This window comes from Papio anubis, chromosome 11, assembly GCF_008728515.1.
Source record: "Papio anubis isolate 15944 chromosome 11, Panubis1.0, whole genome shotgun sequence".
NCBI lineage: Eukaryota > Metazoa > Chordata > Mammalia > Primates > Cercopithecidae > Papio > Papio anubis.
The window spans coordinates 74,765,750-74,786,792 of NC_044986.1; positions in this window are offsets into that span (position 1 = coordinate 74,765,750).

The following is a 21,043-nucleotide window of genomic DNA, read 5'->3' on the forward strand; positions in this document are numbered from 1 at the left end:
AGACCCTGTCTCAAAAATAAAAAAAAAAAATCCAAAACACAAAAAATTATTTCTTTGTAAACTGGCACAGCTCTAATTTGAGAAGGGTGGCTATTACTGGTTCTAGCAGGCTCGTGATTTGAGGTGACAGTTTGTGTTTCTCAGGGCACACAAACCAACCTAGCCCACATGCTCCTTCTTCCCACGGAAAGCCCGTTTTTTCTTTTTTTTTTTTAATTTACAGCTTCAAATTGATCTGGATCAATCTATCCTCAAACCTTTTCATCAGGCGAGTGAGAATAGAAGAGCAGGGAGGGGAGGTTGGGCTCCTCCACCTTCCCTTGCTCATCAAGTAGTGGTGGATCTCGGGCCATTTCCCCACTGTTGAAACAAATAGCACCAAAGCGGAGTACTGAGTCACTTGAAGGGGTGGGGAGGCTACTCCGGCCTATCAAAGTGTTTCTTTGCAAAAGACCCCACCACAGGCTTACCAAGCCACATTTGTGCTTCTGTCAAGTAAACAAAGAATATCTACTGCTCTCAGGCAGGCACTAACATTAGCCAAGTAAGGGCTCTTTGGGGACCAGGGAAAGGAGGTTTGCATTTGAAAATGAACCACTGTACGTGGATTTATAGTGCTGCTTTTCCGATGGAGAGGGGGAAATATTTTTCTCTGGGAGATTAGAATTTACTAGTGGATTCAAGTGTAACTTTGGAGAGTGGCGGAGGTATTAGATGTGGCAGTATCACAGTATTGTTTTATTGGCAATTAGATTTCAAACTGGCACGAATGTATGAAAATAAGTCTCAATTATGGGCCTGTGAAGTTTCTCCACCATCTGTCAACAGTTTGCTCCTTATGCCACAACATGTGTACCTTTGGAGGGAAAATGATTTAATAGCCCAAGTGAAGAGGTATAGCTCACCAAATTGTATTGGAGTTTATAGCCAATGCCTGCATTTATGATTTCTGACGCAGGGAAAGCAAATTTAAGCTCATACCCATGCATGTGCATATACACAAGAGCGTGCATGCACACACACACACACACACACACATCCCTTCCAGGGCCTCATAGACTCACAAACTGTCAGAGGATGAATACAACTTCAGAAGAAGTGAGCCCAACTTTCCTACTTTGCAGTTGAAAAAAATCAAGCCCAGAGAGAGCAAAGGGCTGGTCCAAGTTACACTGTGTCATGGGGCAGAGCTGGAAATATAACCAACATGACACTTGGTGCTGGGGGCTGTGGTATGCTGGTAAGTGTGTAACAACGAGTTCTCTGGGAAAATTCAAGACCTGATTTGTGGCGCTTGCCTATTCCCATGGTGTAAACATTCCTGCAGTGGTTGGTTTCATGCTACCAATGTGATGTCACTGAATGTGGAGTTTGGAAGAGATGTGTCTTTCACAGGCCAATATGAGCCAGTTCCACTATACCACTGGAAAGGGGAATGAGCCTGCTGTGTGGAAATGTGTGGTTCACTTGTCCTGCATCCATTTCCCCTTCTGGCAAGAATGCCCCGATTTTTCCACAAGGCATCAACTCCTACCCTATTCTTGGCCCATGAGTTTTGGGTATGATGACGCTTTCATCAGCTCTGAGGATGATGCATGACCCGGGACTGAACCATCAGTGTATCCCATCTCCCTGGACATTGATTGGTTCAGGGATGGGCTTGCGACTCAATTCAGCTCTGGGAGTCAGGCCCAGGATTTTAAATTATGAAGGAGTAGCCAGTTTGCCACCATAAAAGGAATGGTTGTCTGAGAGTGGAGACAAACATAGAGAAAACTGAACTGGGAGATGGAGAGAATGGGCCCTGATAATATTGTTTGCTCCGGGATCTATCCCTGCTTATAAGAATCAATCAGTTCTCATGTGTCTTTTTTTTTTTTTTTTTTTTTTTGAGACGGAATCTCGCTCTGTCGCCCAGGCTAGAGTGCAGTGATGTGATCTCGGCTCACTGCAAGCTCCACCTCCCAGGTTCACGCCATTCTCCTGGCCTCGGTCTCCAGAGTAGCTGGGACTACAGGCACCTGACACCACGCCGGACTAATTTTTTGTATTTTTAGTAGAGACAGGGTTTCATCATGTTAGCCAGGATGGTCTTGATCTCCTGACCTCGTGATCCACCCGCCTCAGCCTCCCAAAGTGCTGGGATTACAGGCGTGAGCCACTGTGTGTCCAGTTCCCATGTTTCTTTATCAAGTATGTCATTTTTAACAGAAAGGCTCCTAACTGATGAGTTTCTCTCTGGGAGTTATCCTAGAAAGTCTCTAGAGCCTTTGGGACCTGCCGTTTATTGAGAGTGTGAACTTTATAGGGCCATGGGTCTTGTCTGTCTCAAAGAATTCATGCTTTTACAGAACCTAGCACAACCTAGGAGATGCTCAGTAAATATTTGTTGAATGTCTTGTATCTGGCAGCTTTTGCTATATTATGATGCAGTAACAAACAATTAAATGGCTTAAGACAATAAAAATTTATTTCTCACTACTCTCTTTTGTCATTTATGTTGGCTGCAACAGTGTTCCAGGTATGTTCATCCTAGGATCCAGCCTGGTAGAACGGCTCTCATTGAGGACATGATGTTCTCATGGCAGAGGAAAAAAGAACAGAGGCAGAACTTTGTGGCGGTTCCTAAAGTTTTGGCTTAGATAAAGTACTTGTCACACCTGTTCATGTTCCACCAACTAACACAAGTCATGTGGCAGGGAGGTATATTCTACACAGCAAAGCGCTGCAAGCCATAGGTGTGGGCAGGGATTTATAATCAATGCTCTTATAGGTTGGAGAGTGATAATGGGAAACAACATTGCAGGCAGATAAAGAGAGAATGTGAGAATGCTTTGGATAGTACCTTGTGAAATTCATTTGAATATCAATTGATCCAGCCATGTTGCTTGTAGGTGTACAGCCCAGAGAGCCTCTTGCATATGAATGGACACCATGAGATGTGTACAAAAATGTTTACAGTAGCATGTGAGTACAGCACAGAAACCTCAACAATGCAAACAACTCCAATGCCTGTAGGCAGGCCAATGGATATGTAAAATTAGGATACATTTACACAAAGGAATATTATACAGCAAATAAAATGAACAAATCTCAGCTGTCCAGAACAATGTGGTTGCATCTTAGAAACATAATATTGAGTAAAATAAGCATGCCTGCAGAAGGCTACATGTAGTATGAGTCCAATTTTATAATTCATTTATATGAGAAAACATTATGTACAAAACATAAAGGAATGATGTGCATAAAATTCAAGATTTGGCTACTTTGGGTGGGGGAAGTCTGGCGATGGGGTAGGTGGATGCAATTTACTGGTGATGTTCTAGCTTTTAAGTTGGCTGCAGAGTTGAGGGGCAGTCATTTTAATATTACATATTTTAACTTATACGTGTTACATTCATTCGCTTCTCTACCAAATATTTCTAAAATGTAATTAGAAAGAATGCAAATAATAAAAACTAGGAAAGGAAATAATTTAAAAACAGACAAAAGTGATTATGGAAACAAGTTAGCTTATAAAAGCACGATTCCTGGAAGCAAATTTAGCAAAATTCATTTTTGTGCAGTGTCCAAAGATCGGGAATCTCAGGTGGTGGCATTGAGCATTCCAGGTCCTCTAGATAGGCCACGTACAGTGGGCAGCTCAGATCACTGGGCCTCCCCACACTATGGAGAGGATCTACAGCCCCATTGGCCCCAATATCACACTTGTTAAGCCACTTCAGGGGCTGAGATACCCGGAGAGGCCCTGCTTGTAGGGATGAGTGCTCCAGGTCTACAAAGAGAGGGCCACCGCTGTGGATGGATATTGGCCATCAAGTTTGTCCAAAAGTGTTCTTATTTAACTGTCACCAAGAGTTTGGTCCTCTCTGGGTGTCTGAAGAAGGGTTCAATTTGGCCTTGTAAAGTTGAAGAGGCCACAGTCGGATGGCAGGTGACATCTGCCTCCTCTCCCGACCACCCCCATTCAGTGCTGACTACTCCCACAGAAGCTGCATTCTGCTGGAAGGCTTCCTCATCTGCTTTCCAATCTCGGGACACGAGGAGGAAGTTTCAGATGGCAGATTCTGGGTCTTTACTTGAATAACCCACAAGCACCTGCCCCCAGGTGCCTCCCTGCTTTCTTGGGCTGAGCAAAGCACGTTACCGAGGGAAGCCTGTCCTTCTGTGGTAATTCCAGGTAATTCCAGCCCAATTATTCTCTGAGTCTATTCCCCTGGACGGAGAGGGAGAGAAGGGGGCTGCAAGCGGCCTGGAGACGAGTCACAGCAGAAACCAGAGAGCAGGCGAGACCTCACTCTGAGAGAGGGGAGCTTCCTTGCTCACCTGTGGGGATCATGCAAAATCTGTCCTCTGCTCTTTGCTGGGCAGGCATGCTTGCGGATCTGTACACATTTAGGCTTATTTAGCTTATTTTAGTTTAGTTGCTTTTGGTTGCAAGTCACAGAAGCCCCTCAAAAAAGGGATTTTTTGGTTTTTTTTTGGTCTAATGTATTTATACCGAAGTAGGTCTAGCTTTAAGTGGAATTTGATCCAGGATTCAAAAAACGTCACAGAGCCCACTTTCGCTCTTGACTCTTTGGCTCTGCTTCCTGGTGTTGGCGTCATTCTCAGGGGGCTTCTTCCCACTCCCACGTGCCAGGGTTCTCCCAGAATCTCCCGGGACTACATTAAAGTCCAGCAGGAAAGAGAACTTCTTTGCCGCCGAATCCCCAACAGAAGCCCTGAAATTCGTTGTTTGGACTCACTTGGTCATGTGCCCCTACCCTAAGCCAATCACAGTGGCCAGGGAATTTGATGCACTGATTGGCAGAGCCAGGTCACATGAGTGGGTATAAGGGGTGGAGTCAGCTTCCCTCGAACCTCATGGGTCCTTCAGTGGAAATCAAGGGTTAGGAGGAATAGGAAGGGGGATTGGAGGCTGAGAGTATAACAACAAATGGTCATTCTTATATATTGATGCTTAAGTGAATGTGAGTCATTTGCAGAAGCTCTTTGCACCTTAAAGATAATGGTTCTTGTGCTATATTGGTAGTAAAGGCATTTTTTTGCTTTGGTTGTTTGCCTTGTAGATCTGTGTTGATTTCTAAAACTTTTTAAAAAGTTTGCTTTTAACCGTGGACAGTTTTGAACATACACAAAAGCAGAGAGTAGTATAATGATACCCTCCCTGCCTTACCCATCATCTGGTTTCAACCATTGTCATATGTTGACTTTTGACTTTCAGAAGTTTCAAATTTGTACATAGTTCAATCTTGAGCTTTTCCATCGTGGTTCCTCCCACTGTTTATGTTTAGAAAGAACCTAGATAAATATTCAGCTTCATTTTCTCTGAGTTTTGAGGTTTTTTTTTTTTTGATATGATGTTACAAGGTGAAGCTCTGAAAGGATTTTTTTCTCAGGTATCCACTTTCCCCAACTCTGTGTATTGAATCATCCATCGTGTGCTCACTGGTTTGTGATGCAGCCTTGATTTGATATTAAGTTCTCGCATACACTAGCGCTTGTTTCTAGCTACATATTCTGCTTTTTTGACCTGTGTGTTCTTGCACTAACACTACTTTTAAAAATGTTGTAGATGTGTAAATAAGTTTCATAGCCAATATGCATAGTTCTTTATCACGATGTTCCTTTCTTCAATATTTTTCTGCCCCATTTTATCTATTTGTTCTTCCAGATGAAACTTAGAATCATCTTTCCAAGTTCTAAAGAAAATTCCCACAGGATTTTGATTAGAATTGGTTCAAGTCATGTGCTAAGTTGGAAAAATGAATATTTTCTCCATAGTCACTCTCCAAATCTAGAAATATGGTATGCCTCCCCATTTATTCGGGTCTTGTAAGTCCCTCTGTAAAAATGGATGGTGTTGTTATCTCCTATGGGGGTCATTCCTGGGTTGTTTATATATTTTGCTGTGTTTATGGAGGAGAGATTTAAGATCTCTCATTTTATCTTCTTTGTTCGTTCTCAAAGTCTTTTTATTTTCATTAAGTCTGGGTTGTTGTGAGAGGTTTAGACCATGTTCTGAGAAGCCCAGCACCCCAACCTGCCCGAGTTTGTATTTCCTGTAAAATGGGAGTCCTCTGAGATCTCATGCACAGTGGAGAGAGCATGAGATTTGACATCAAGACAGACCCAAGCTTCAGTCCCTGCTATACCCTTTACTACCTGTGTGTCCTTGGGCAAGTCAGTTTGCTTCTCAGAGTTCCATTTTCCTTACCTGCAAATGCGCATGGGTTGTTTTCTTCATTTTTCATCTTCTTTCTTATATTGTGTTTATTTCTAAAAGTGTCTTTCTTCTCTAGGATAATCTAAGCTCCTTGGGAGCAGGGGCTATGCCTCCTCCATGGTTACACCTGGGGAAGATAATCACGTAACTGTGGAAGTTCAGTACCTCCAGGAAGTATTGCCAGCAGAGTCCAGCCAGTGGACACCATTTTAGTTCATTCAAAATAGAATCTATCTTGAGATAATCTAGAGTTCTTGCCAGGATTATGGTTTTTAAAGACCATACAGATAATATTTGATAAGATTAAAATAGTTAAGGCTTATTGTGTTCTCAGCACGTACCAGGCACCAGGTAACCACATTTCAGGCATTATTTCATCAGACTCCACAATTCCCTGGCAATGAAGGTATGATCCCATTTTAGCTCAAAGATGATAAGAAACTGAGATCACACAACAAGATGTGGTATGGCTGAGATTTGAATCAACTCAGTGCTCTGCACTGGAACATCCTACTATTTTCCCTGTAGTAATCAAGTAGAGTGTCCTAACAGTGCCTCAGGCAAAGGAAGTAGCCAGAAATGCAGGTCTGTACCTGCCTTCCCTCTTGTCCTGTTTTTAGCACAGAAGTCAAGTTAGAAAGCCATCGGTTAGTTGCCTTCCTCTCCTCCTTCCATTTTTAGCATCCCCAGAAGAAGGGCTGCCATCAGCACTTCTCACTCTTGTGTTAAACTCTTACCCAGTCTCTGCCACCCTGTGCTCTCTTTACAAGAGCGACAGCCTGGCATGGCTGTGGAGGACCACTGAGTGGCAAGAAGGGGTACAGAATATGAAGGGAGCACAGAGAATAGAGGCAAAGGACTTGGAACTGGCAGGATGACAATGCAGAGAGAGCTCTGGCCATGGAGCCAGAGGTATCCACCACTTGATAGCTATGTGACTTGGTGCAATTCTTTTAGCAATCTCTGCCTCTGCCTCCTAACCCCATAGATGGTGGCTGGATACCCCTGATGGGCTAGAGTGATGCTGGTAGTTTACTCTGGACCATGCAACTGAGGGCATGTGAAGGGTGGTGTCTTTGTTGTTATTTGCACTAAAAATGAAAGAGGAGAAGAAAATAAAAAGCAGGAGAAGGCTATTCCTAATCTCTCAAACTGACTTCTGAGCAGTAGAAGCACCAGTGCACCACTGCTTTTGTAGGGGACTGGAGTCAGAAGGAGGGTGACTAAATGGGTCTCACATGGTTTCTGGGTTATACAGATTTCAGGGGATACTTTCACTTTTTGTGATTTGGATTCATTATTTTTCAGGGGTACACTGTGGTGGTATAATGTCAACAATAGGACCAATAGCTAACATTTATGCACTCTTACTATGGGCCAGGTATTATGTGTTTCAGATGGATTATCTAACTTGGTCCTTAGAACAGTCCTATGAAATAGGGACAGTTGTTTCTCCCATTTTAGGTATAGAGAAACTAAGGCCAGAGGGTTGAAGTAGTTTAAATTTCCTAGGGTTATGGATCAAGAAAGAGGATTTATGCCAAAAGACTGAAGAACTTAAAAACCCCTCAGTGCCTAAGCCCCACCTCAGAACAATTAAATCAGAAGTTCTAGGGTAGGGTTCCAGGGCAGTATAGGTGAGCAGTGCCTGAGTGATGTAAGGTGTGGCTAGGCTGGAAAACTGAACCAGGCATCTCCCTGGTGGGCAGATAAGGCCTGAAGGATAGAAGCAGAGGAGGGTGAATGTGAGTTTGTGTTGGCGTTGGCAGGGAAATGGCAGTAGCTGTTCTTGCTCAGGCACAGGTAGTGCTGAGGTCCCTCTGGAAGCTCCTGAGTATTGGGAGCAACATGATTTTTCTTTTGTTTTCTTTTCCTTTTTGTAGAGATGAATTGTCTTTATGTTGCCAGGCTGGTCTCAAACTCCTGGCCTAAAGTGATCCTCCTGCCTCGGCCTCCTGAGTAGCTGGGATTACAAGTGGCTAATAATGTGATTTTCCTCCCTCCCTCCCTCCCTCCCTCCCTTCCTTTCTTTCTCCCTTCCTTTCTTCCTTCCTTCCTTCCTTCCTTCCTTCCTTCCTTCCTTCCTTCCTTCCTTCCTTTCTTCCTCTCTCTCCTTCTCTTTCTCTTTCTTTCTCTCTTTCTTCTTGGCTTACAGGTGATTAATAATGTGATTCCTTCCCTTCCTTCCTTCCTTCCTTCCTTCCTTCCTTCCTTCCTTCCTTCCTTCCTTCCTTCCTCCCTCCCTCCCTCCCTTCCTCCCTTCCTCCCTTCCTCCCTTCCTCCCTTCCTTTCTCTCTCTCCTTCTCTTTCTCTTTCTTTCTCTCTTTCTTCTTGGCTTACAGGTGGCTAATAATGTGATAATGTGGTTCTTTCTTTCTTTCTTTCTTTCTTTCTTTCTTTCTTTCTTTCTTTCTTTCTTTCTTTCTTTCTTTCTTTCCTTCTTTCTTTCTTCTCTTTCTTTCTCTTTCTCCTTCCTTCCTTCCTTCCTTCCTTCCTTCCTTCCTTCCTTCCTTCCTTCCTTCCCTTCCTTCCTTCCTTCCCTCCCTCCTCCCTCCTCCCCCCCCCACCTTCCTTTCTTCCTTTTTCTTTGTTTTTGAGACAGTGTCTCATTCAGTCACCCAGGCTGGAGTGCAGTGGTGCGATTGCAGCTCATTGCAGCCTTGACCTCCCGGGCCTAAGAGAACCCCCCACCTTAGCCAGCCAAGTAGCTGAGACTACAGGCATTTGCCATCATGCCTAACTAATTTTTGTATTTTTTTGTAGAGATGGAGTTTCGCCATGTTGAAACTCCCAGGCTCAAAGTGATCTGCCCACTTTGGCTTCCCAAAGTGCTAGGATTACAGACATGAGTCACAGCACCCAGCCTGATTTTTCTTTAAGGGAAAATAAAGACAGTCAGCAGGCTGAGCCTCTGTGTGTGTGTGTGTACGCGCGCACACGTGTGAGAGAGAGAGAGAGAGACAGAATGGGTATAGACGTGTGTGTGTGCATGCATGTGGTTGAGTGTGTGCTCATATGTGTGCCCCACGTACTTGTATAAATTGTGTATGAATGTATATATGTGCGTGAAAAAATGTGAGTGTATGTGTGTGTGTGATTGCATGAGAGTATGTGCATGAGTATATGTGTGTGTTTGTGCATGTGTGAGCACATGTATGTGAACATGTGTATGTGTATGTATTTGTGCATGGGTATGTATGGGCATATGTATGTATATATAGTTATGGGTGTGTATGTATACATGTGCATATATTTTTGGCTATATACATAAGTACTTGTGTTAGTATAAGCATGTGTGTGGATGTGGTTGTGTGAATATGTGTGGGTATGTGCATGTGTGCATGACCATATATAAGTGTGTGTTTGTGTATGTGCACACAGTTGTGTATGTATGTGAGCACTTGTATATGTCTATAAATTGTGTGTGTGTATATATGTGTTAGGTATATCTGTGTGTTCTATGAGTGCATATGAGTGTGGGCAGGAGTAGATATATATGTGCTCACGTGCATTTGTTCATGTGTGCATGCATGTGTAGTGTGTATTTGCCAGCATGAGTGTGTGTACACTTGTTTATGTATATGTGCTTGGGAGTGTGTGTGTGCATGTGAGGGAGAATTTAAGAGTGTGGGGCTATGTGATTATGTGTGTATGTTGCACATGCATATTTGACTACACGTGGGCATGATGAGTGTGTATGGTTGTGTATATCTGTGTATGGGTGTATGGATGACTGTGAGTGTGCATATGACTGTATAGCTGGGGAGGCATGTTTCTATGTGTGCGCATGGTTTTGTGTATGTGTGCATATGTGTCTGTGCACATTTGTGTGTGTCCACGAGAGAATGCGTGTGTAGGAGTGAAACTTCATGTGTGTGGGATTCTGTGGATGTGTGCACATGTTGTGCATGTGGCTGCATATGTATGTGTGCATGGGTCTGTGTGAGCGTGTGTGTGTGTGTGTGTGCAGGCGGAGGGCCTGGGCTGTGGAGCGGGGGGACTTTCCTTCGCTCCTGACAGATGGTCCAGCAAATGAGGCCCCTCTGCCACCTGCCTGCTCGCCCTCCCTAGGGCCTGCTTCCTCCCAGCAGTCCTGCTGGAGCCCCTGCGGCGCTTCCTCCCTCCCTCTCTCCCTCCCTAACATTTGCCCCCCTTGGCTGCTGTATGGGGAACATGGGGTTAGGAAAGAGCTGGTCAGGGTGGTGGGCCTTGCCCCAGCTGGCTGTGGCAGGACTGGGAGGCTCAGAGTGTTTTGTGTGTGTGTGTGTGTGTGTGTGTGTGTGTGTGTCTTGTTTCCACGGCAGGGAGGCAAAGTCCGGGCAGCCCTTCACCAGCGCCTGGGCTCCATCCACAGGGTGGGCAGGCAGCCCAGGGTGGAAGGGCCTATGCTTTGCAGACAAAAATGCCAGATGGTGGGAATTTGGGGTGGAGAAGGGGGGCTCCACGGCCTGGCTGCCAAAGGTTAGGAGGTTTCCAGGGCTCTGGAGAAGGGGCCTGGGGAGTTTGGAGTGTGCTGCTGTGGGCTGTGGGTTTTTTTTGGTGGTGGGGGGCATCATGTTTTTGCATATTTCAGGATATATTTCCCCTTTGGATGTCTATCAGCTTGTTAAAAAGTTGCATCATAAAAATTTAGCTGTTTTGATATAAGGAGAGTACATTTTCCTGTAAGAAAGCCAAAACATTTTTTTTTTAAACAGAAAATATTTATTGACAAGTTATTAAAGCAGCACCAAATAAGACAGACATTTAGACGGGGCGGTTGGATTGTGAGTCAACCTAGGGACATGGCCAGAGGCTGGGTTCCGGTTCTTTCAGGACTGGATTTCACCTACTGCTGGTTGGTTTTCTGAGCTTTGCTCTCCCTCAGTCTCACGTCACAGTGTATGGAGTTTTCCCAGATGGATCCACTTGCAGTGATGCACTTTGCCATGTTCTGCTGTGGACAGGTGTTGCCATCTCTGCCCCTCCAACCCAGCCAGTGTGGGTCTCTATGGAGAAGCCCCAGCGCCTTTGCCGCAGAGTCTTTGTCCCCACCAGGATGAACATGTGTGAGCAGCACAACTGTGGACAGAAACCAAAGGCTTTTTTTTTTTTTTGGCAAAGGGAAACAGTGAGGAGAGGGATGATTTTATGTGAGCATGGTATTTCCTGGCCCTTCTCCCCTCCCAAATGCTAGCGTCTGCACAGGAGGGCGGGGTGCCTCAGAAGGAGCCGTGGAACAATGGGTGGGAGCAAGAAGCGGGTTGGAAACAGGTGGCAGTCCTCACAGCCTCAAAGAAACTGCCAGCTCCCTGCCCCTGGCCTCATCCCCTTTGTCCAGGACGGTGTGGTTGTCACCAGGCTCAGAAAACTTCCATGCTTTCACATTGAATAAAGTCCAAATTCCCGGGACAAGGCAGTCCTGGCTGGAAATGTTGTCCACACCCCCACTGCACTCTCCCTTTGGTGGTCCATCTATCACTCTAACCTTTCTAGCTCACTCCAGGCTCTAAATGCCATTTGATTTTTTTAAAACAGAAAATATTTATTGACAAGCCATGAAAGCAGTGCCAAATAAAGCAGAAAATTAGATGGGTTGTCAGTCGTGCTGTGTCCTCTGTCTAGGGTCTCCCTCTTGTTCCTCTTCCCGCCCACATCCCATCTCTCCTGGGCTCAGCTAAAATGTCATTTCCTCCTTTCCTCTTTATGCTCCTCTGACATGTTCTGGATGAAAACAGTCTCCTGTGACTCCTGACTGAAACAACTGCTTTCTCGTGTTGAGATCAGTGGGGCTGCATTGAATCCACTCAGTCTCCCTGGCACTCAGCATAGGTCCTGGCACATGGGAGGGGCTCTGTTTGCTGAATGAATAAACAAAAACTCAAGTACTAGCTTCTTTTGGGAACTGGTAGCACCAGGTATAAATATGACGCTTCTCAGCTTGAAAACAAATGCTGATCTGCCTATACCCTTATCGTCATAATCATCATGATCATTGTTGTTATTAGGTATGCACGAGTATTTGTGGGTATGGGAACCTGCCTGTGAGATAACACTGACCCATTTAGCAGGCATGGGATCTTCCCATAAAAAGAGCATAGACAAGCTTCACTCAGGAAATAAGAGACACTGAACTTGAAGACTTTAGCCATTATCCCACCCCACATTTTTGTTTTCTGCCACTTTCTATGTTAAAGATGACCTTCATCAACACCATCTTGCATGTGGCCTCTCATCCACCTTTTTTTTTATTATCAGCTTTGCTTTTGCCTTCTAATGCTTTTCTGGTTGATTGCATTATCCCTGTGGGAATGACAGATAGAGCAACAATTCTGGACTGAGCATGTGCTGGGTGCTGAGGATGGAGAGAAGGAAGGAGTGGGACCCTTCCAGCCAGGAATCACATTCTAGAAGAAGAGACATGTGTAAACAGATGCTTCTAGAGCTGTGCCAGTGCTTCAGCTTGCTATTGAAGCACAAGGGAGAGACCACCACACCAGAAAACTCCTATTCGTCCTCTCAGGTCCAGCTCAAATATTCCTTACTCTATAAAGCCTTCTTTGATTCCCCCAAAAGCCAGAGAGCAGGAGGGGCTTTAGATGGAGTGAATGGCATGTGCAAAGGCATGGGGCCTGAGAGAACCTCATGTATCTGGGTTATGGGGAGTGGTTTGATGTGGCTGGTAAGTATTTGGTGGGTGCAAGCCCCAAGCCTTGGTGGCTGACACGTGATGTTGGGTCTGCAGGTGGACAGAAGTCAAGAATTGAGATTTGGGAACTTCCACCTAGATTTCAGAGGATGTATGGAAATGCCTGGATGTCCAGGCAGGAGTTTTCTGCAGGGGTGGAGCCCTCATGAAGAATCTCTGCTAGGGTGTGTGGAAATGAAGTGTGGGCTCAGAGCCCCCACACAGAGCCCCCACCGGGACACTGCCTAGTGGAGCTGTGAGAAGAGGGCTACCATCCTCCAGACCCCAGAATGATAGATCCACTGACAGCTTGCACCATGTGCCTGGAAAAGCTGCAGATACTCAATGCCAGCTTGTGAAGGCAGCTGGGAGGGGGGGCTATACCCTGCAAAGCCACAGGGACAGAGCTGCCCAAGGTCATGGGAGCCCACCTCTTGTATTGGTGTGACCTGGATATGAGACATGGAATCAAAGGATATGATTTCAGAGCTTTAAGATTTGACTGCCCTACTGGGTTTCAGACTTGCATGGGCCCAAAGCCCCTTTGTTTGGCCAATTTCTCCCATTTGGAACAAGTGTATTTACCCAATGCCCATACTAATGCCCAATGCCATTGTATCTAGGACATAACCAACTTGCTTTTGGTTTTACAGGCTCGTAGGCAGAAGGGACTTGCCTTGTCTCAGATGAGACTTTGTTCTTGGACTTTTGGGTTAATGCTGGAATGAGTTAAGGCTTTGGGGGACTGCTGGGAAGGCATGATTGTGTTTTGAAATGTGAGGATATGAGATTTGGGAGGGGCCGGGGTGGAATGATATGGTTTGGCTGTGTCCCCATCCAAATCTCATCTTGAGTTGTAGTTCCCATAATCCCCATGTGTCATGGGAAGGACCCAGTTGGAGGTAATTGAATCATGGGGCGGTTACCACCATGCTGCTCTTCTTGTGATAATGAGTGAGTTCTCATGAGATCTGATGGTTTTATAAGGGGCTTTTCCCTCTTTGCTTAGCACTTCTCTTTCCTGCCATCATGTGAAGAAGAATGTGTTTGCTTCCCCTTCCACCATGATTGTAAGTTTCCTGAGGCTTCCCCAGCCATGCAGAACTGTGAGTCAATTAAACCTCTTTCCTTTATAAATTACCTAGTCTTGGACAGTTCTTTATAGCAGTGTGAGAATGGACTAACACAGTGGGTGAGTGTGCGGGCATAATGGGAGATGAGGCTTGCAGACAGATGGGTTAATGTCACGAAGAACCCCGAATGCCATATTAAGAAGCTTAAATTTAATCCTCTCATAAAGCATTGGGGGCCACCACAGCACTTTTACATATATCTGCATTTTAAAAAGACTTCTCTGAGTCAGTGTGGAGGACTGGACTGAGCAGAGGTGGAGAGCAGGGACTCAAAGGGACTCAAAGGGAGGTTGGGCTGATGAATTTGGTGACCATTTGGATGTGAGGAAAGGGGAGCACATCTCTTAGGATGTGTTCAGGTGTAAGACACAGAAGCCTTGACTGATGGGGGCTTACAGACATAGGGCTCATTTTCTCATGTGACAAACATCTGAGAACAGGTGGCTGTAGGCAGCAGTTCAGTGGCTGAGTACTGTCAGAGTCTATGTTTCTGATGTCCTTTCAACCGTGTCATTGACTTCACAAGATAGCTATTAGGGTTCCAAACATCTCCTTTATATCTCAGGCAGGAAGAAGAGGAAGGGAGTGCCAGCCTATCAGTTCCTTGTATCAAAAAGCCAACTAAATGCTCAGGCTTATCTTTGGCAGACTTTTACTTCGGCCTTTTTGGCCAGACCTGGGTCATGTGGCCTCTCCTAACTGCAAGGAAGGCAGGGAATGTGAGCAATGGGATTGTTGTGATTGGTTCAGACCAGTTGCAATCCATTTCCTTGGGCTGGACACAGTGCCATGCTAAAGCAAATCAGGGCTGTGGTAGCTGGGAAGAGGTGGGGAATGGATCTAACAGTGGGGAATGGATGCTGGGAGGGCATCTGACAGTGTTGGCCACCAGCAGTGAGAACACAAGATCAAAGATGATTCCAGATGCTGGCCCTGCTGGCTGGTGATGGCATTCAGCTACATGTTGGGGGAAGGAGTGGATGCTGGTGGTGGAGAGGGTGGCTTCAGTCTTGCATATGTAACCTACATGTCACCTTGGATCACTCTACCTGTTAAGATCTGGAGAAGATTTCCTTGAGCCCAAGCTTCCTTGAAACTTGAATGGATTTGTAAAAGCAAATGCGACACCAAGAGTTTAGAGAATTCCTGGGTGGCTCATGGTTACCTGGCTCTAAGCTTCTGTTGAATTAGTTCAGGTTAGTGATGACTTAGGGTACCCTCATGTATATTTTGTCCACAAATATGGGGAACCTAATGTAGATTAGCTCTTTCCCTTATTACTCCTCCCCTTCACACACATCCCGTTTTCTCAAGGCATGTGTGTGCATAGATGCCTTCACTGATGGGGTGTGAAGAAGTGATTTATATTGCAAAAACACACACAACTTGAATTTAAGATTAGACATTTCTTTCTTTTCTTAAAATGAATCTCAACTCTTTCTATGACTTGGGTTCTAAACTTCCACCATGTTCCACTCTTCTCTCTTTACTCATTCTCTCTCTCTCAATACCCCAATCCTTCTCATCTCTTGGGAAGAACACATGCCATCTCCAGCTGATAGTTCCTGGATTTGCCCTATGGCCTTATGTGGTTTAGGGTGGGCATCTGCCCTGATCGGTTGGTGCTCGTGCCGTACTTTGTTATCAGCTAGTTTGAATATTGCCCTGACTTAGCTCAAAGCTCAGTTCTGTGCCTCCCACCACACATGGAGGGCTTATTATTCTGCAATTACTGCTGGTTTGGGTCCACGTGATTAATACTGCCTCTGCCTCCCCAGGCTCTGTCTGCCAGTTTAGGGAGAAGGGTCTCTCATGTCCTGTTAGGCATGGATGTGTTGAGTTTGGGAAGACCCCAGAAGTTACATCACTTACTTCTCGCTTACCCAATTGCTTCTATGAGTAACTACCCAGGACATGACTGCAGTGCTGAGAAATGATGTCTTCCCCTGGGTCCCACCCTCTGTGGCTGATGAACTAGAAGTAGCTGGAAGCAAGCTTGCCCCTCAGATGAGAATGGGGGTAGGGAGGAGCCCAACAAATCTTTCAGTGGAAAATACAAAGATCAAATGGTATTAATTTATCTGCACAACTCATTGGGCTTAAAAGCACAGCCTGAAATGACTTCTTGATTGAGAGAAGATGCTTCATTAATCTTAACCCTCTCATTTGAAAGTGTGGAGAATGGAGACTAATGGCTGACATTCCAGCATCTCACATCAGGACATAAACCTGCAGACACTGAACTGAAATTACAGAGAAGTCACAAGAAGGAGAGGAAGAGCAAGTGGGCCAGGTTGATGCAAGGGGACTCAGGGTCCTGATGGGTGGTGGTGTTGAGAAGCGGGGTGTGTTCGAGCTAGAAATATTATCTATTGATTTAATATCATAAACCATACTGGAGACAGTCCTTTGGGTCCTGAAAGTGAGGGCGCTGGCCCGGGAGTCAGGAGTCCTAGATTTGAGTCTGGTTCCTTCATTGCCTGCTAGGTGACTTGAGCAGGTTGGAGCCTCTCTGGACCTTGGGTTTTATTCCTATAAAATTCAGGGAGAGAGTGTGTGGGGAGGTGCCTGATGGCTTTCAGGACCCTCTCAGTGTTAGGATGCTTGACTCTATTGACCAACGGTGACAGATGGCAGCTGGGTTTGGCGCTGTAGCTTGGGGTTTAAGGCAATGCCTCTGCCTTATGCAGCAAACTCATCTGCTCATGAGATCAAATGTGAGAAGAGAGCCACATGAAGGTGTCAGAAGGTCAACATGCCAAAGGAGTGTCACATGAGGGTAGTACTCTAGTGGGGGTTCGGGGGAAGGGAGACTTCTTTGCAGTTGGGTGTAGAAAGAATCATAGATGGCTTCATGGAAGAAGAGGGCCTTATGTCACAGGTCAGGCTTTGAAAGGCAGAGAGGATAGAGGTGGAAAGCTTCTACTTCCAAATGGGATCAGGTATTTATCTTGGGGCCCATGAAAAACCGTGATTTCTGGGATGAGGGAAAAGAAAAGATCAGCTATGGTGAGATCAGCTGGAAGGCAAACTCAAGTAGCCTCTGAGCAACACCAAACCTTGTTTCATGATGCCTGAGATTCCACCATCAGACAACAATTTCTGGTGACCTAAAGGATTTTTTTTCCGGTTGTTTACCCACATGGTGACATTGGGCCTGTGATGAGGCTACTCTGAACATCAGGTTTACATCAATAAAATTAGAGCAATAGCATAGATAGGTAGGTAGGGTAGGTAGCTGGGATTAAATGATCTAAGCATTTAAATGCATAGCACAGTGCCTGGAATGTGGTAAGACCTCACTAAACATTAATTGCTGTCATAGGGTTATGACATCATTATTGAGAACTTACTGTCCCAAGCACTGTGCTTTACATTTGAATAATAAGTAATGCATTTTAATAATAACCCTATAAGGAAAGTATTATCATCATCTCTATTTTATAGAAGCCCGGGGCACAGAGAGGTTAACTAACTTGCTGAAGGCCACACAGGTAGTGAATGGTGGAGTTACAATTTGACCCCAGGCACCTATACTCTTAACCACCCTGCTACCACTTCTCTTAATATTAGTATGATTAGTTAGTTTTCAGAAATAAGGCTTCAGTTCCTACTGACTGCTGGAAGGAGAGAAGTGAGTAGAAAATCATTTCCCAGTGTTTGGTCGACCCAAGAAACCTGGGAGGCATAGTGAACCCTGGGAGCAGGAATTCCATAAGCCTGCCCTAGCAGGAATTTATGATATGGGTGTGAGGTCAGGCTAGAATGGTTCAAACTGGGATCAGTGACCAGGGTCTCAGAACTAGGGTGGAATGTTCTGAAAGATGAACTGGAGCAGGCCAGAGGCAAACTTGTCCTATGTCTGTTGGGATCCGTCTACCAAGCTTTCAGCAGATGGTGAGTAGAAGTGACTCTTTGGTCATTATAAGGTTATTGCCTCAGACTTCTAGAGTTGTCTAGCCGTTGGAGAGCTCCTAGCTTCGGCTTTCCATGGACTCTTCCATGGAACATGATTTCTGGGAGCTTTTCCCCTAATGATCCTTGGAAACTGCAACTCCATCTTCCTATAGCAGCTGCTGTTAGGGTCTTGCCTATATCTCCTTCCCTGCCATGATGGTGGACTGGGCTAGATTTTCAACTGTCAGTATCTGTGTCTTTGCCTGAGGGATTTCTGCTTAGGCTTCAGAAACAAGGGGAAGTGCTAGACAATTAATGACACCCCTCTCACCTCCTGACGGAACAGCCCTCAAGCAATGACTGGCTGGCAATGGTGTATAAATACCCCAGCTCCCTCTCTCCTAGGGTGGACTAACTCTGAGGCACATGCTCCCCACCACTGCCTGGAGATCCCTGGTGGGATTAAGTTCCAGTTCTTCACAGAGATAACTTACTTGGTACTCATCCTTTATGACTGCTTTCTCTTTCCTGTCTCTTCTTCATTTTCCTACCAAAGTTTCCTGAGATCATGTTCCAAACAAACTGCTTACACTAAATTCCTTGCATTATAGTCTGTTTTGGGGGGAACCCAAGCCAAGATAGTTGCTCTTGGAGATTCCTACAACACATTAAAGCATTAAAGGCTTTGGGTAATCTTATAGTAAGGTTATCTCAATCAGTTCAGGCTGCTGTGACAGAATACCATAGACTGGGTGGCTTAAACAACAGATATTTATTTCTCACAGTTCTGGAGGCTGGGGAGTCCAAGACCAGGATGCCAGCATGGTCAGGCAAGTTCTGGTAACCGGCTCTCTTCCCGGTTTGCAGACAACTGTTTTCTTGCCATGTCCTCACATGGCGGAGAGTAGAGAAAGAGTAAAAGCAGGGTCTCTCCTGTCTCTTGTTATGAGGGCACTAATGCCGTCTTGAGGGCATTAGTGGCCTAATTATCTTCCAAAGGCCCCATCTCTAAATACCATTACATTGGGGACCAGAGTTTCAACATACGTTATTTTAGGCGGGAGACACAAACATTCAGTTCATGGCACGAGAAGACCTATTTGACTTTAACACAGTGTTTCCCAACTTGCATGACCAGAGAATTTTTTTTTCAGCAAGCACCTTGTAACCTCCCAGGGAGCATTATTCTGTGGTCCACACTGTGGGAAATCATGATCTAACCCTACCTTGCAGTTTATAGCTGAGTTATCTGAGGCCCAAAGAGGGAAGGGAGTAGCTGAACCCATTCTTGGCAGAGCAGGAATTAGGACTCATGTCCCATCCACTCCTGATAAATGTGTTTTCCAACCAGCATACTCCTCCCCCTCCTCATCTGTGATCTGCAGAAAATAATATTGACTCCATAAGAGCTAATGTAACATGTGTGAATATCCTGAGTAAGCTGAAGAGGATTATACAAATACGCGGAATGATTTATTCTGACAGTGGAAGCGGTGGGGGCACCAAACAGAAGGACCAGGGAGCTCACTTTTGGGGGGGATCCTGCATCCGCCCTGAAGGGGGAATGTGACCAGAATTTGTTCAACCTACTGAGTTTCCTGAAAGGAGGCTCTTATGCCCCCACCCCAGCAAACCCAGTGTTGATCTAAAATATTAGCCTAGAGGAAAGTTGGCTTGAAGAGGGGCAGCATCCATCTTGGAATGTCCTTATCTCATTTCCATAGTCACCGGAGACAGCTGGAAAGATAACCAGATGTTCAAACATCTCTTCCTTGCTCTCGCTCACTTGCTCGCTCGCTCTATCTTTTTTTGTAAATTGAATTTAAAGGACCCGTTTCTTAGCAACAGCAGCAGTCAGTGGTTACGAAGTCCTCCTTGGCCATTTCAATGCCCAGGGTTTCAGTAAGCAGATGAACCTCTCACTACCAGCTGGGGACTGGGGAGAGATAGCAGGGCCATGATGAAAGTCAGCAATCTAGTGTTCCATTTGTGTGTGTGTGTGTGTGTGTTTGTGTGTGTGTATGTGGGGTGTCCCCAAAGGACCTAACATGAGGGCAGTAGGGCCCTTAGAGCCATCTTTGGCTCTGGGGTGCATGATGACGACAGCTGGACTTCCCTGGGCTTAAGGCTGAGTGTGGCTGCTCCAGCTCTGTTCTGGGGAAGCTGTTATCATGGATGGTGTGGCTTTGTGACAAAAGCGCTAGATGAAACCTCAGGAAACTCAGGTCTAGTCTCAGCAACATTGTAGTCTTACCTTAGATGAGTCATCAAACTTACCTGAGCCTCAGCTTCTGCACCTGATGGGAAGGTCGTAACACCCACTTGGCCACGCTGAGGGACAGAAGAGGTCAGGGCATGTGGAAATTCCTCAAAAGGCACAAGGAACGATGACGATGTCAGGGGTTAGACATCTCTTTTCTCTGGCCTAGAATGCTTACTCCTCCCTCCCCTAGAGGAGGTGAAACTAGATCCTGGAAGCACTAGGATGTCTCTAGGCTTATGGGCAAAAATTATGGGAAAGGGGCGTCCTACCTGGGAAAGGAGAGGAGACAGCCTCTCTGTACAGATCTGGGGTCATAGCAGTGAAGGTGCTTTGAAGACACAGAAGGACAGAATATTGGATGTTAAGGACCCTTAAGGCCTTTTATTCTAAAGTCTCTTAATGCTTAAATCATTGACTACTGAGGTTGAAAATCAGTGGTCCACTGATATTTTTCAAGTGATCCAAGTTTGAAAAATATAGGTTTCCATACCCCTTTTAAAGCTTTCAAGACTTTGAGTCATTTGTATTAGTTGGTCAATCATAGGGGCCTAGAATGAGTCTTTCTAAAGGACAACCTTTGTTTAAGCACAAATTCCTTTTGCAATTCATTCATTCATGTAGGCATTACTATACCAGGGGCTGTCTCCAAAAGGTGCAAGTTTAAGGCTTGGCTACTTATGATGTGGATGACCTCGGGCAAACCTTTGACATCTGAGTTTCCCCATCTGAGTTTCATTATTTCATTGATTAATTCATGCATGCAGACATGCATTGATTTATTTGTGTGCTAGGCATCATGATACTAGGTGGTGAGGCTTCAATGATGCATAAGACACAGCCAAAAGAAAGTCTTG